General features: G+C 44.3%; 1 protein-coding gene across 1 annotated transcript in view; it reads left to right on the top strand.

The window, feature by feature from the left end:
* Positions 1-1,641: 1,641 nt before the first annotated feature.
* Positions 1,642-14,594, top strand: part of CDKL5 (cyclin dependent kinase like 5) — a 384,829-nt gene continuing 371,876 nt past the window's right edge. Inside the window, exon 1 of the mRNA XM_030202287.1 lies at positions 1,642-1,665. The gene's annotated coding sequence lies outside the window, so the exon portion shown is untranslated. The remainder of the gene's footprint in view (positions 1,666-14,594) is intronic.

Genomic DNA, 14,594 nt, shown 5'->3' with positions numbered 1-14,594 from the left:
GGTTAAAAGGAGGTGACATCAAACGGGAGTGGGATGTAGCAGCAAGGAGGCTCTGGGCTCAGCAGCTGACAGAGATGAAAATCACTGCCACTGCCTGATGCTCTCTACTGAAATGCGGATGCACATTAAGGTACTGAGCAGGGCGGTGTTCCGAGACAGGAGGACAGCCGTGCCAGACATGTGGGGCCCCTAGGAGCACGGGACCCTGTGCGACTGCCCCTGCCTAAGACCGGCCCTGCACATACATGCCATTAACAGTGTGATGCACAGTATCTGGCTCTCCCCACCATAGTGTCAGCTCTTTGGGTGCTGTACTGAGCAAGTTTATTTATTTATTTATTGCATTTGTATCCCACATTTTCCCACCTCTTTGCGGGCTCAGTGTGGCTTACAATACGATATGAATGATGGAAATACAATTTGTTACAACTTGGTTATGGATTACATTGTGAAGAGTTATACAAGTTGCTTCACTGATAGCGGGGATGGGACGACTTGTCTATGAAGAAAGACTAAGGAGGCTTGGGCTTTTCAGCTTGGAGAAGAGACGGCCGAGGGGAGACATGATAGAGGTATATAAAATAATGAGTGGAGTGGAACAGGTGGATGTGAAGCGTCTGTTCAGGCTTTCCAAAAATACTAGGACTAGGGGGCATGCGATGAAACTACAGTATAGTAAATTTAAAACAAATCGGAGAAAATGTTTCTTCACCCAACGCATAATTAAACTCTGGAATTCGTTGCCAGAGAATGTTTTGAAGGCGGTTAGCTTAGCAGAGTTTAAAAAGGGGTTAGACGGTTTCCTAAAGGACAAGTCCATAAACCGCTACTAAATGGACTTGGGAAAAATCCACAATTCCAGGAATAACATGTATAGAATGTTTGTACGTTTGGGAAGCTCACCAGGTGCCCTTGACCTGGATTGGCCCCTGTCGTGCTGGGCTCGATGGACCCTTGGTCTTTTCCCAGTATGGCATTACTTATGTCCTGCATCTAGTGAGGGTAAATTGTGCTGTGTTACCACCCCCCAATCATTTTACAAAGTTGCAACCTAGGGTTACCATATGGCTCCAGAAAAAGGAGGACGGATTGAGCCAGCCGGGTTTTACTTCTATTGCTTTCAATGGAAGTAATTGAGCCAGCCGGGTTTGGCTTAATCCGTCCTCCTTTTTCTGGAGCCATATGGTAACCCTAAACCAACCAACAGCACCACGGTCCCCATTACTCCTTTAGCTCCCACAGGATGATGCTGCTGCCATCGCTGCAAGAGACGCTCCCTCAGTTGCTGGGACTACGGAACACACCCCCCCCCCCCCCCTCTAGCTCGCGGCTGGCGGGGAAGCTTGTCAGCGGTCCCGCCCAGCACGAGCCTCCCCTGCCCCCGCCTCTTCCCTCTCTCCGCCGCCCGTCCACGCCCCCTCCGCTACCCGATTAGTCCCTCGTGCTGTCCGTCATTCACCGGTTGCCCCGGGAGGCCGGGCCAGCAGGCTAGGCTGAGACGGGAGGGGGCGGGGCCTGCATCGGCTGGAGGCGGTGCGGCGTTTGGTTTACAGAGAGAGAGCGCTGGTGGTGCTGCTGCTGCTGTTGCTGAAGGGAAAACAAGCTGCAGGGAGCGGAGGAGGAGGAGGAGCGGGAGCGAAGGCTCGGACGGCTGGGAACTGCCAGGTGAGTGGGGTGCCGAGACCAACACCTTCCCCTTCGGGAGCCCTGGGCTCTGCTTACCTTTATATTCCGTCAGCTACGGATGGGATGTGATGGGGGGGGGGGGTCGGGTCTCCCCCCCCCCGCCTGTTATCCCCCCCCCCCCCTCCCACAGCAGAGCAGCCGGTTCCTTTCCCTGCCATTTTCGCTTGCACTCTGCGAGCTCAGCTGTGCTATTTTTACCTCGCTTGCGGGGGCGGCGGTGGAGGGGCTGCGTTGCCTTCTACAACATCCTTCCTGTCGCCCCCCACCCTTCCTTCCCCACCACCACCTCGGGATCTCGTGGGGGGGGGGGGGGAATGCCCGGGTAAGATCTTGGCAGCCCCCGCCGGGGCCTAGGCCCCACTCCCGGCTGCCATCGGGATGTTTTTGCATGATCTGAGCATTCCCCCCCTCCCTCCCTACTGCCCCCGCATCCTCAACAGGCACGAGTCGGCCAACCTGTGGCTGCTGTCTGTGCACCTTGTAGCGATCAGCTGCTCCGACTGGGAAGGATCGAGAGAGGCCAGGTAACCTCTCGGCCGCAGCCCCTTCACCTCTTCACCCATGGCTTTTCCTTTGCATTTGAGCAGGTTGAATTCTGCAAACATGGGAGCCAACTTTTCAAAATGATCGGGGGTGCTAAGCCCAATGGAAATCACCCCTCCCTGAACCTGTACAAGGAAGCTTTCTCAATATTGGGGGTGCTCAAGCGTCTGCAAAGATGTATGTAAAGTGTATAACTTCTTATCATACACGTTCAAAAATCTTCTTATACCTTTTTTAATATATTTATAAATATATGAAAAAAGATATATGCCCTTAGAAGATTTTTGAATGTGTATGGTAAGAAGTTGCATGTCTTTTTACTGGATTTCAAAAAAATGTTTTGACTTACTGCCTGTGAAGATCCAGTTTAAAAAAATCATTGAATTGCCTGAATTTTCAGTCGCTATTAAGTGTATAACGCATTTCAGTGTGATTCTGAACTGTCACTGTTACCAGCCAGGTCACAACAATACTGTATTTTTTTTACCTGCCTAATTTAGGATCAAACCAATGATGGAACAGATTCTTAATTTACAGTCTGGTGTAATAATTGCCATGATCCATTACTGTCATTTCATTAGATTGAATATGTTGAAAAGCATAGCTTTTATTTTTTTCTAAAGATTTTTTAAAAAATCATTTACATTGCTGCTAATTTATTGTGATAGGGATATTATCTCTAGAAAAACTTGCGTTAAAAAAAGTGAAACATGGTACTTTTGTTTCGCTTTTTGATTTAATTTTTGTAGTGAGTTCAGATTATATGGTTATGTTTATTAAAAAAAGTTTGATATACCACCTTACTTCAAGAGATATCGAAGTGGTTTACAATATTAAAATATGTGACAAAAAATAAAAGGGTTCTTCAATAAGAAAATTTCACATAAACATTCTTCAGAAAAACATTTTTCACTTTCATTAACACATTTTATAGTGATCTCAGCGGTGCTCGTTGCCAACAAGATTATTTTACGGCAATGCAAACAGCACCCGCTTAATTATATTTCTCAATTTTTTAAATTTTTATACTTTATTGTATTATTTAACTCCGATTTAAAAAAGATGTAAAAGATACGTTAAATAATACAATAAAGTATAAAAATTTAAAAATTGAGAATATAATTAAGCGGGTGCTGTTGCATTGCCGTAAATAATCTTGTTGGCAACGAGCACCGCTGAGATCACTATAAAATAGTGTTAATGAAAGTGAAAAATGTTTTTCTGAAGAATGTTATGTGAAATTTTCTTATTGAAGAATTCTACTATCTGAGTCTAGTTGGGTACCTGAGAATTATACTTTGCATAACTGCGTTACATTATATAAATGTGTTTGAAATAAACCACTAATTGAGTATTATACTGAAAAAATAAAAGGAAACGTTATTCCATTAAGATAGGGCAGGTCAACAGTGACACATACTAAGGAGACCAATAATAAAATATAGCATTGTTGGGCTAAACCAAGGAGGGAAGGGAGAAATAAGATAAAATAAGCTAGTAGGATCGCGGGGATTCCAAAGGCTTTCTGAAAATATTTTTCTGTCCATGTGTTTGTGTACATTTCTTTCACCTAAGTACATGTATACACACCGTGGCCATTAGTGGTACTTCCCAAGAGATGTGAACAAAGTTATTAATCTGAGGTTTCAGTGGAGTTCTTTGACTTATGTTGTGCTAGATCAGGTTTCAGCACCCCTTCTCAAGTTGGCACACAATTGGAGTACTGGATTGAAGCCTCCCTGAGAGCAAATATGTGCAATCCTATACAGCATTCTGAGAGAGTTTTTCTGATTCTTGGAAATGATTTGCCAACAGTTTTATGTTAGGATACATACTTTGAATTTGTTTTGTATAACTAAGCTTCATAGAAAGATTAAGTATGACTTTTTTGCTTTGTGATGTGTTACTAATATAACATGACCGATATATATTAGTGCTTAAGGTTTATTTACATTTTCAAAGTTGGTTAACATTTTTGGATTGTTGCAATACTGTATTCTCAAAATGAAGGGCTAGTTGTTGAAAAACTGTACCTGAACCTTTAGTGTCTTAAGGTTGCAAATGTTTTTGCCTGAATGGTGACATACATCATCGCTATGTGGAAGGCAGCCATGGGGATAGTGGCATAATGGACAACATTGTGATTAATAGTAGATACGAGCAATAATTGAGTACTTCATGTAAAATAATTTACAAATATTTTAAAATTGGGTCATTTAACATTTTACAAAATATACCTTTCCATATCATCAGCTGATCAATCCATAGACTGGTGGGTTGTGTCCATCTACCAGCAGGTGGAGATAGAGAGCAAACTTTTGCCTCCCTATATGTGGTCATGTGCTGCCGGAAACTCCCCAGTATGTTAACCGGAGCGTGCACTTAACCGTTGTGACCCAAAGAAGCTTGACATCTGATAAACATATGTACAGTACTGTTTTATTATTATACATACAGTATACAGTCTCAGTTAACTGACATTAGGCTTACTTGAAGTAATCAGTTATAGTCCTATGTACACTCTTGGGTCTGTGAGTTCATAGACTATATCTGCCAGACGGTAAAAACTGTCATAGCACTGACATCCAGTGGAATCCAGATAGGCCGGCACGGTGTTGAGACTCTCCAGCGCTCTTGGAAAAGTGACAGGAGAAGGTTGTTGAATTTCATCAGCATGTGCCTCGCTGCTCATTTCTTCATCTGTTCCATCATCAGCCGTTGTTGCCTGCGTTTAGGCGCATATCTCGACATCAGTGCTGTCTTCAGCTGTTTGTAGATCGTAATCAACAGCTACGTAGCGATGGAACTCTCTTCAGTAACACCAGCTGGTATGTCAATAACCTCTTCATCTGACATGTTTGCAACAGCTGCATCCCCCTCCACATCCTTAACAAGCTTGCCCGCTTGTAGCAGTTCACAATGGTTGCTTGTGTAACATGATTCCAGGCTTCTTTCTGCATATGTAGGGAATCCAACAGGGACAGATTACGAGCCAGTTCAACAGCACATTTATCCTTGCCAGTCTGGTCTTCCATAACGCTCATCAGGCGACGTAGCACAAGAGCCCGATGATGTTGTTTGAAATTGGCTATTATGCCCTGATCCTTAGGTTGGATCAGAGAGGTAGTGTTGGTGGCAGGAAGACCACCTTGACGTTAGACAGCCTGACATCATCACTGTGTGCAGTACAATTATCACAAAGCAGCAAAATCTGATGCTTTTGTGCCCGCATTCTAGTGTCTAACTTCTTTAGCCACTGCTTCCAAATTTCCCCAGTCATCCATGAATTTGTGTTAGCCTCGTATGACACAGGAAGTCGCTTAACTTTCTTGAAGCAACGGGGCTGTTTGCTCTTTCCAATGACGAGGGGTTCCAACTTCTCACTCCCATCCATATTGCAGCAAAGGAGGATCGTCAGTCGGTCCTTCATCGTTTTACCTCTAGTAGTTTCAGCATGTTTGAATGCAAGTGTTCCATCAGGAATGGCTCGCCAGTAGAGACCATTTTCATCAGCATTGAAAATGTCACGAGGTGCAAACTCGTTCAAGATGATAGGAAGAACTGAAACAACCCAATTTTCAGCACCAAAGTCATCAGCGCACAGAATTCCTAGTTGCAAGGAAAGCCAGAGATTAGTTGGGGTCTATGGCATTGCACTAAGGAATAAACTTGGCTGACAAATGGACTTTATTTTCCTTATGTGATGTCCTGTTATGTTCTTGTTTATTCCTGGATGCCTCCTTGCTAAAGATTGCATTTAGTCAGCTTTTCTTCCATTTTGAACTTCAAATGAACAGATGTAAGAGCCCTAAAAAGAAAAATAAAGTGGATTCAAAATCTAGCTGGAGCTTTAAAAATGCATTCCCCCCCCCCCCCCCCCTTGTTGGCACTCTAAAATATTGTCTCTGTCTTTATTATACTGCAGTTCTTGCTTAAACATTGACAGTAGTTATTTTATTTCCATTTTATAATAATTTATTTTAATTGTTCAGATTATTGACTTCATGTACTGTGTGTGTGTATATGTGTATATATATACATACACATACAGTGCACTCCATTTAAGTGCACGTAGGATAGCGCATGCTCTGTTCAACTGCATGCCGTACTTTGGTCCCTGTTTTTGGTGCCATCAATTTCTATGGGGATAAACTTCGGTTTAGCGCATTACTGATAAGTGCAGGATTCGCTTACATGCATGGTTTAAGACTGCTCCTCTGCAGGGAAGATTACGCATAAGCGCGCGCACAGGAATATGGAAGCCGATTGGCACGTGACAACCAACGAGATTTCAAATTTACTGCCCTTTTAGCTGCCACAGGCAGAATAAGCGAAAGAAATGTTGTTAGAGTGTACATAGGGATAGTCCGTCACGGTGGAACTGTAGACTTTAATACTGGCTGAACGAATAGAAGTTCTTAAAAAATTAGAAAACAAGCAAAGTCAAGCATCTTTTGCTAAAGAATATGGTGTCAATCCCAGTCAAATTTCACGTGTCTTGAAGCAGAAAGACCAGCTTCTGGAAGACTGGCAAAACAATACAAATCCACAATGGAAACGAAAACGGGCGGGAAAAGTTGAGGAGGTAGAAGATGCTTTTCTTCAGTGGTTTTCTCGAGTCGGGAGCAGACAGTTTTCTGTCAGTGGTCCACTGCTTATGGAGAAAGCTAACCAGCTAGCTGAAAGTCTTGGGCTAACTGAATTCAAAGCCACTGTTGGATGGTTGGAAAGATGGAAGGAGAGGAACAGCATAAAATTCAAGAAACAGCATGGTGAGAAACAAGACGCTGATGACTTTGGTGCTAAAATTGGGTTGTTTCAGTTCTTCCTACCATCTTGAACGAGTTTGCACCTCGTGACATTTTCAGTGCTGACGAAAACGGTCTCTACTGGAGAGCGATCCATGATGGAACACTTGTATTCAAACATGCCGAAAATACTGGAGGTAAATCAAAGGACCGATTGACAATCCTCCTTTGCTGCAATATGGATGGGAGTGAGAAACTGGTACCCCTTGTCATTGGAAAGAGCAAACAGCCCCGTTGCTTCAGGAACGTTAAGCGACTTCCTGTGTCATACGAGGCTAACGCAAATTCATGGATGACTGGGGAAATTTGGAAGCAGTGGCTAAAGAAGTTAGACATTAGAATGCGGGCACAAAGGCGTTATGGAAGACCAGACTGGCAAGGATAAACGTGCTGTTGAACTGGCTCGTAATCTATCACTGTTGGATTCCCTACATATGCAGAAAGAAGCCTGGAATCATGTTACACAAGCAACCATTATGAACTGCTACAAGCGGGCAAACTTTGTTAAGGATGTGGAGAGGGACGAAACAGATGCAGCTGTTGCAAACGTGTCAGATGAACAGGTTATTGACATCCCAGCCGGTGTTACTGAAGAAGAGTTTCATCGCTACGTAGCTGTTGATTACGATCTATAAACAGCTGACGACAGCACTGATGTGGAGATATGCGCTTACACTCAGGCAACAACGGCTGATGATGAAACAGGATGAAATGAGCAGCGAGGCACATGCTGATGAAATCCAACAACCTCCTCCTGTCACTTTTGTAAGAGCGCTGGAGAGTCTCAACACCGTGCGGGCCTATCTGGAGGCCACTGGATGTCAGTGCTATGACAGTTTTTACCGTCTGGCAGATGTAGTCTATGGAACTCACAGTGTACAGAGGACTATAACTGATTACTTCAAGTAAGCCTAATGTCAGTTAACGGAGACTGTATACTGTACGTATAATAATAAACAGTACTGTACATATGTTTATCACATGTCAATCTTCTTTGGGTCACAACGGTTAAGTGCACGCGCCGGTTAACTGCATGCATTTCTTTGGTTCCAGACCCCTTGCACTTAAGCGGATTGTACTGTATATATATATATACTAGACTTTGAGCCCGTAAAAACGGGCTATTATAGGAAGGGGGGGGGTTGAAAGGCCCGCCCCCACCGCCGAGTTCGCCGCTGCCCCTCCCCCTCCGAGTTCGCGCCCCCCCCACCGAGCCGTCACCACCCACCTTCCACCCGGCCAGGCCCTCGCTCCGCTATTGAAACAGCGAGGGTCCGGGAACGCAGCACTGAGCTCTGCTGAGCTGCCGACGTCGGCCTTCGTTCTTCTTCTCTGCCTGTTCTGCCCCTCGTCATCACGTATTGACGTGGGGGCGGGGCAGAGAAGGTCTCTACTGCGCATTTGCAGTGAGTTCGGTCACTCACCGTTTATATGTTTGATATATATATATATATATATATATATATATAGTCTGCATAGTCTTACCAAGCTAACTCCAAATACTGCAAATTTTATTTACTTTTTAAATGATTTTTTGCTACTTCCCACCATTAGAAAAACTGAAGATGTAAATCCATCAACACTAGAAGTTCTTTAGTATTTTTAGACTGAATTTCCTAGCACTGGAAAGTACTGTTTCATTACAGTAGGTTGTACTAATTTCTATATGTTGGCATTCTGCAGAGCTTATTCTAGGGCATGCTACTGGTTTTTAGATTTTAGGTGCAAGGATAGTAACAGTGAGCTTATTCTAGAGTGATAACAGAATCGGGAAATCACCCCAAAATTACAACCTTTTGATTCACAGGTTTGCGCTCCACTTCCTCACCATCCAGATTATTTCTCTGTAAAGGCATTTGGGAAGTTTCAGTTTCCAATCATCTGTTTATTTCAAAAAATTTGTATTCCGCTCATTCCATTGTTCATGATGGATTACAATACAATATACACAATTAAGAATAACATAAAATACCACACAAAACATAATAAATGACATGAGAGCTTTATCCAGATGCCACAACCAGGGTCCGAGGTTAAATTAGGCTGTCATGACTATACTTTTGAAACAAAAGAAGACTAACTGTTTGAAAGCTGGGAACTTGAAGTAAATATTTATCCATTCGATATTTCGTGTTGGCTTACACATCCTAAGGTAGCAGGGGCCTTGTTCTTAATGGCTTTAATTTTAATTTGTTTATTAAGTTTTCAAAATTTACAAGATAATACTTATAAATCGGAAATACAGCGAAGTAATTACAGAGAGAGCATTATTCATCAATATCCAAAAAGGAAAAAATGTTCATCTCCACAACTAATATTGCTTTCTCTGAAAATAGGTAAAATAAACATAAAGAGAAAAAATAAATCGCTTTCTTAGACCACAATCAATATAAGGAGAGGAGACATCTAGTTAAAGGAGAAACATAAAAGTAATACATTAACGTAAATGGCCTGGCTCGTATACCCCCAGCTTTACATACTATTTCTTAATACTCGTCAATCACTATCTGGACAGTTTCTTACTATCTATAAACATTTTAAGCTGACCTGGTTCAAAAAAGATGTACTTATTTCCAAGGTATTTAATACAGCATTTGCATGGATAAGCCAATACAAAAGAAGCTCCCATTGCTTTAACCTCCTCTCTGTAAGCAAGAAATGCTTTTCTACGATCTTGTGTGGATCTAACCACGTCTGGAAAGATCCAGATTTTATAACCACAAAATTCTTTATTTGAGTTCTTAAAGTAAAGTCTTAATAAAGCATTCATATCCTGCTCGAAAACAATTGACACCAAAAGCGTCCTTCGAGTTGATACTTCTGATATAGATTCCTCCAACAGTGCTGATAAGTCTTGTAAATTCAGTTCAGGTGTCTGTATCTTTTCTGTTGGATTCGCCTTGGATTGTTTAGATTCAGGTAAATAATAAATGTTATTTATCGGTGGACTTGCAGATTGAGAATAAGCCAAAACTTCCATCAAATATTTTTTCAAGAAATCAATCGGGGCGATTCCAGGTGAAACAGGGAAATTTAAAATCCGTAGATTCAGACGTCTATTATAGTTTTCAAGAGTTTTCTAATTTTAAGGAAACCTTGATTTTATCTTTTATCAGAGTATCTGTTACTGCTTTCAGAGATGAGATTTCAATTTTTTGAATAGACAAATCTGAGCTAACGTTAAAGCATCTATTTTATTTACCAGCAAAGTCATATCCTGAGAGGTTTTTGTAGCCAGAGTTGTTAGTTGTTGGATGGCTGACCACATGGATTGTAGAGTTACCGCTTGGGGAACCGCATGTTCCATGATTGTAACGTCTGCTTCCTGGGGCAGAGTACCTCCGTCTGAGGGCCTCCGGTCACCGACTTCCGGTTCCTTCGCATCCTCAATACTCGACCGCAGGATTGCAGGGCAAAGCGGAGGATTAAGGTCCGGTTGGGATAATGATGTCTCTACCCCTAATGGAGATGTCGGTCCTTCAACATATCCAAATGCGGGGTCCCTCTCACCGGTATTCGCTGGGGTGCTGGAGACATAACGCAGAAGCGTTTGCTGACCAGGGGCAGGTAATCGGGCTGGCGGTAGTAAACCCTTTACCACCCCCTTCCTCTTAGTGTGCGGCATATGGAAAAGCAAAATAAGGTTGAACAGCAGAGTTATAGCTCATGCTAACCGCGGAGTCTCCAGCTCGAGCCGCCATCTTGACTCCCGTTCTTAATGGCTTTAAAGATGAGAGCCAATGTTTTAAATTGAATACTCTCCATTTCATTCGGAAGGCCAGTGAAGAGGTATCAGTGTTGAGGATATCTGGTCAAATTTTGAAGTACAAGAAATTAAATGTGCAACAGAGTTTTGGGCAATCTGTAAAGATATGAGGGAAGGCAAATTAAGCAGTGAATTGCAATAGTCAAAATGCGCATCTACCAAAAATTATTCAATTAAAAAAAAAATCATCTCTACAGTTTATTTGATACCTTCTGTTGGATTTTAGCAATAGTAACCTAATGGTTAACGCAGTGGACTGAGAACTGGAAGGGGATGGGGAACTGGTTCAAATCCCATTGCAGCTCTTTGTGACCTGGGTGCGAAACTCTGTTGCCCCAGGTACAAAACTTTAGATTGTGAGCCCACCATGGATAGAGAAAATACAGTACCTGTATTTAATATGTAAACTGCTTTGGTTGTACATGGCAGGGTCTTGCAGCTGCCGGAGTGTGTAAATGTTGCACCGCCATTGTCAGTTCAACAGAGGACAGTCCCTCACGATCCGCTTCTTCCGCGGGGTCTGCGGCACATCAGGATTAGGGCGGTAAGGAAAAATCGCCGGCTCTGGTTGGGGCAGGAAATTCCGCCATTTTTGCATCTCAGATTGTGGCAGATGTGCGGTTGGCTGTGTTGATGCTCCAGTCCTCGGGGCAGTCTGTACATTAAGGCCTGCTAGTGGGCAGTTTTCCTCCACAGTTTGATTTGCAAAGGTACCAGGCCTTCTTGTTACAACAGTCAGGCTCTTTTTTTTCAGCCCCTTTGGGAGGGGGCTTGGGGAAATGGACGGTCTTTCAAAGCGTCCCATGGGGTCCTGGGATCTTCGCGAGGCTCAGGCGATGCCCTCTTTTCAGGGGGGCCAGTTATTTAGGAGCAGGTCTCCTTTCTGAGTATTGTGGTCTGGTGGTACCAGCTGCGAAGTTTTTGCTCCTAGGTGAAGACCCTTCAGTAGTTAGAATTTTTCACATAGAACAGGTGGCTACTGCTTTACTTTTTAAAGAAGAAGGGACCACAGCTGTGGAGGGCCGTGAGGTAGATCTCCTGGTGAAGGGCATAGGAAGGCCAGATAAGACCTTCCCTATGCACCAGATATCAGAATATCTCGGGTGCAGGGGGATGTACCGGATTTCTCCTTTGGACTTGCTAAGTCTATAGTTTGTCTCTATCCGATTCCAGATTCAGATAGACTCCTTCAAAAGCTTCCTGTAGTGGGTTGGTGGTCTTGGCGGTTACTAAGAGGTATACGGTTCCTGTGGATGGGGACCACCACTTAAAGATGTTCAGGATTGCTGGCTAGAGGTTTTGTTGAAGGGTTGCTTTGATGTCTCTTCTTTGGCAGTCCAGGCAGATATCTGTGGTTCCTTGGTAGCTAGACTTTGTTTCCGCTGGTCAGAGATGGACCTAGATGGAGCTTCAGATAATCTTGCCTTGATAGAAACTGAAGGGGTGAAGCTTGAGATGGGCTCAGCCTTTTTGGCAGATGCTTTGTACAATTTGCTGAGGGCCTTGTCTAAATCTACGGCCTTAGGTATGGTTGTGAGGTTGGTCAGTGGATGTGGCTTCTTAGTCTAATCTAAGTAGACAAACTAGTCTGCAGTCTGGGAGATGCTACAGTGCCTAAACTTCATGAAGACTAGCCTGGAGCATCGGACCACGGCCTCTTTTCGGGTCGCAGTAGGGGATGAGATTTTTGCCGGTATAGACCAGGTACAGTTCCTCTGGTACAGCCGTACCGGTTCTTTCAGAGGTATTGGTCCTTTCAAGGAGTTTGAAGAGGAAGCAGTGATGCAGGCACTTCTTTTCAGGCAGTCGTCCATCCTGCTGAATTAAGGTTTCAAGGTCAAGCCTCTGATTCCTGTGGGAGCTTGCTTAGCACAGTTCTATTGGAACTGAGCCCAGATTGCCTCCGCTCACTGGGTGCTAGAGGTTATTCGAGACGGGTACGCCTTAGATTTTGCGTGACATCTTTCAGACACCTTCTGGGAGTCTCCTTGTCAGTCCTGCCTCAAGATGTGCTCAATCAGGGATGCCCTGGAAAGGCTGGTCAACCTGCAGGCTGTTTGTACAGTTTACTCTTTAGAGCTCAGTCAGTGGTGCTAATCCATATTTTTTGTAAATATCTTTATTAAAGCACAGATCTATACATGTAACTTATGTCATAACACCAAACACTGAGATCAGTCGTGGACCAGCAGCTAGTGTTTTAAGAACTAACCAGCTACAAGCAAACAAAAACAATGCTTTCTATGTACATGAAACAACCCGTCCATTTTCTTTTTTCACCCAACAGACATCCCCCCAGCCTCCCCCTATCTCCCTCCCCTCCTTCCTTCCTCCCTCTTCCCTTCCACCCCTCCCCCCTCCTAGAGAAGAGAACCCTAAGAGCTAGAGAGCAACACCTCGCACAAGCACCATAGGGATCTATATACCCTGTAGCATTACCTGGCTATCCGTAACATCTTTGCATTCCAGTACTGTAGTAGTGGCGCCTTCTCCTCCACCCAGTAAAGCAGTATAGTTTTCCTAGATAGCATTAGTGCCACACATATGAACCGGCCCTGCAAAGGGGACATCCCCTTCTCACACAAGCTAGTATCATCCCCCAAGAGCAGGAGCCTTTAGGACCCCTCCACTTGCACACCAGTTACCCCTTTCACCAACTCAAGCACTCCTGACCAAAACTCTTGTAACTGCGCATACTCCAGGAAGTGATGGATCAAGGTGTCCACCCTGGTTTTGCACCGCACACATTTATCATCCTCCCAGAGTCCCATTTGTTGTCCTTTAGCTCTAGTGATGTATGTACCGTGTAGGAGTTTGAATTGCATCTCCTGCAGCATAGCACTAGGTGAGGTTTTGAAGGCTAACACAAAACATGCCGCCAATTCCCTCTCCGTCACCTCTTCTCCCAGCTGCTCCCCCCCACCATCGCGCCAGTTGCCTCCAGCCCGCACAGGGACGATGTTCTTTGCCCATTGCATACCAGATTGCTAATTTATTAGCTTTGGCCGGTACTTGACACAAAAGCTTATCCAGAAGAGAGAACCCTATCCCCCTATCCCTAACTGAAGTCAACGACGTACAGTAGTGCCTTAAACTGTAAAAAGGAAAACAAAATCTGACTGGGAAAGCCCCCATTGCTCCCTTGCCTGGTCAAACGATGGGAGGAGGGAGGGACCCTCCCCCCAATGCAACAAAGTGTCCCACATACCGACAGCCTCCCGTCACCCACGCCTGAAAGCGGGAGTTCCCGTTCCCTGCTGGGTAGCATGGATTATCAACTGCTGATAAGAAAGGAGACTTCCCCGAAGCACCTCCCACATGACATCTCCACCACATCCAGGCCTTGCGTAGTGGCTGGAGTAAGCAGTGCAACCCTCTCCCCTTCATCAGCTGCATCTGTAACAAATTGAAAGCAGAGTATGGGGACGAGCAATCCTCCCATATGTATCGTGGGGCGAACCTCCCCACCCCGGTATGTAATTCATGTATCCATCTAAGCATTGCTACTACATTGTATAGCCGTAGATCGGGGAGGTTTAATCAAGCTAATTCGTGCCCTGCGCCCCCTCCAAAGAAAGGAGCCTACACACCCCTTATACACTTCCACATCCCGGTTGGTGATCCACATAGGCAGCATCTGCAACAGGTATAAGATCTTTGGGAGCATGACCATTTTAACTAAGGCTATCCTACCTAGCAGCGTTAGAGGTAAATCCTTCCACCGCCAACATAGCATTTTGATGTGCTCCAACTTTTCCTGCACGTTCTTACGATAGACCACCTCCAAATCC

The sequence above is a fragment of the Microcaecilia unicolor genome, chromosome 4 (genome assembly GCF_901765095.1).
Source record: "Microcaecilia unicolor chromosome 4, aMicUni1.1, whole genome shotgun sequence".
NCBI lineage: Eukaryota > Metazoa > Chordata > Amphibia > Gymnophiona > Siphonopidae > Microcaecilia > Microcaecilia unicolor.
The sequence above is the reverse complement of the archived record's forward strand: the minus strand, read 5'-3'. Positions and strand labels throughout refer to the sequence as shown.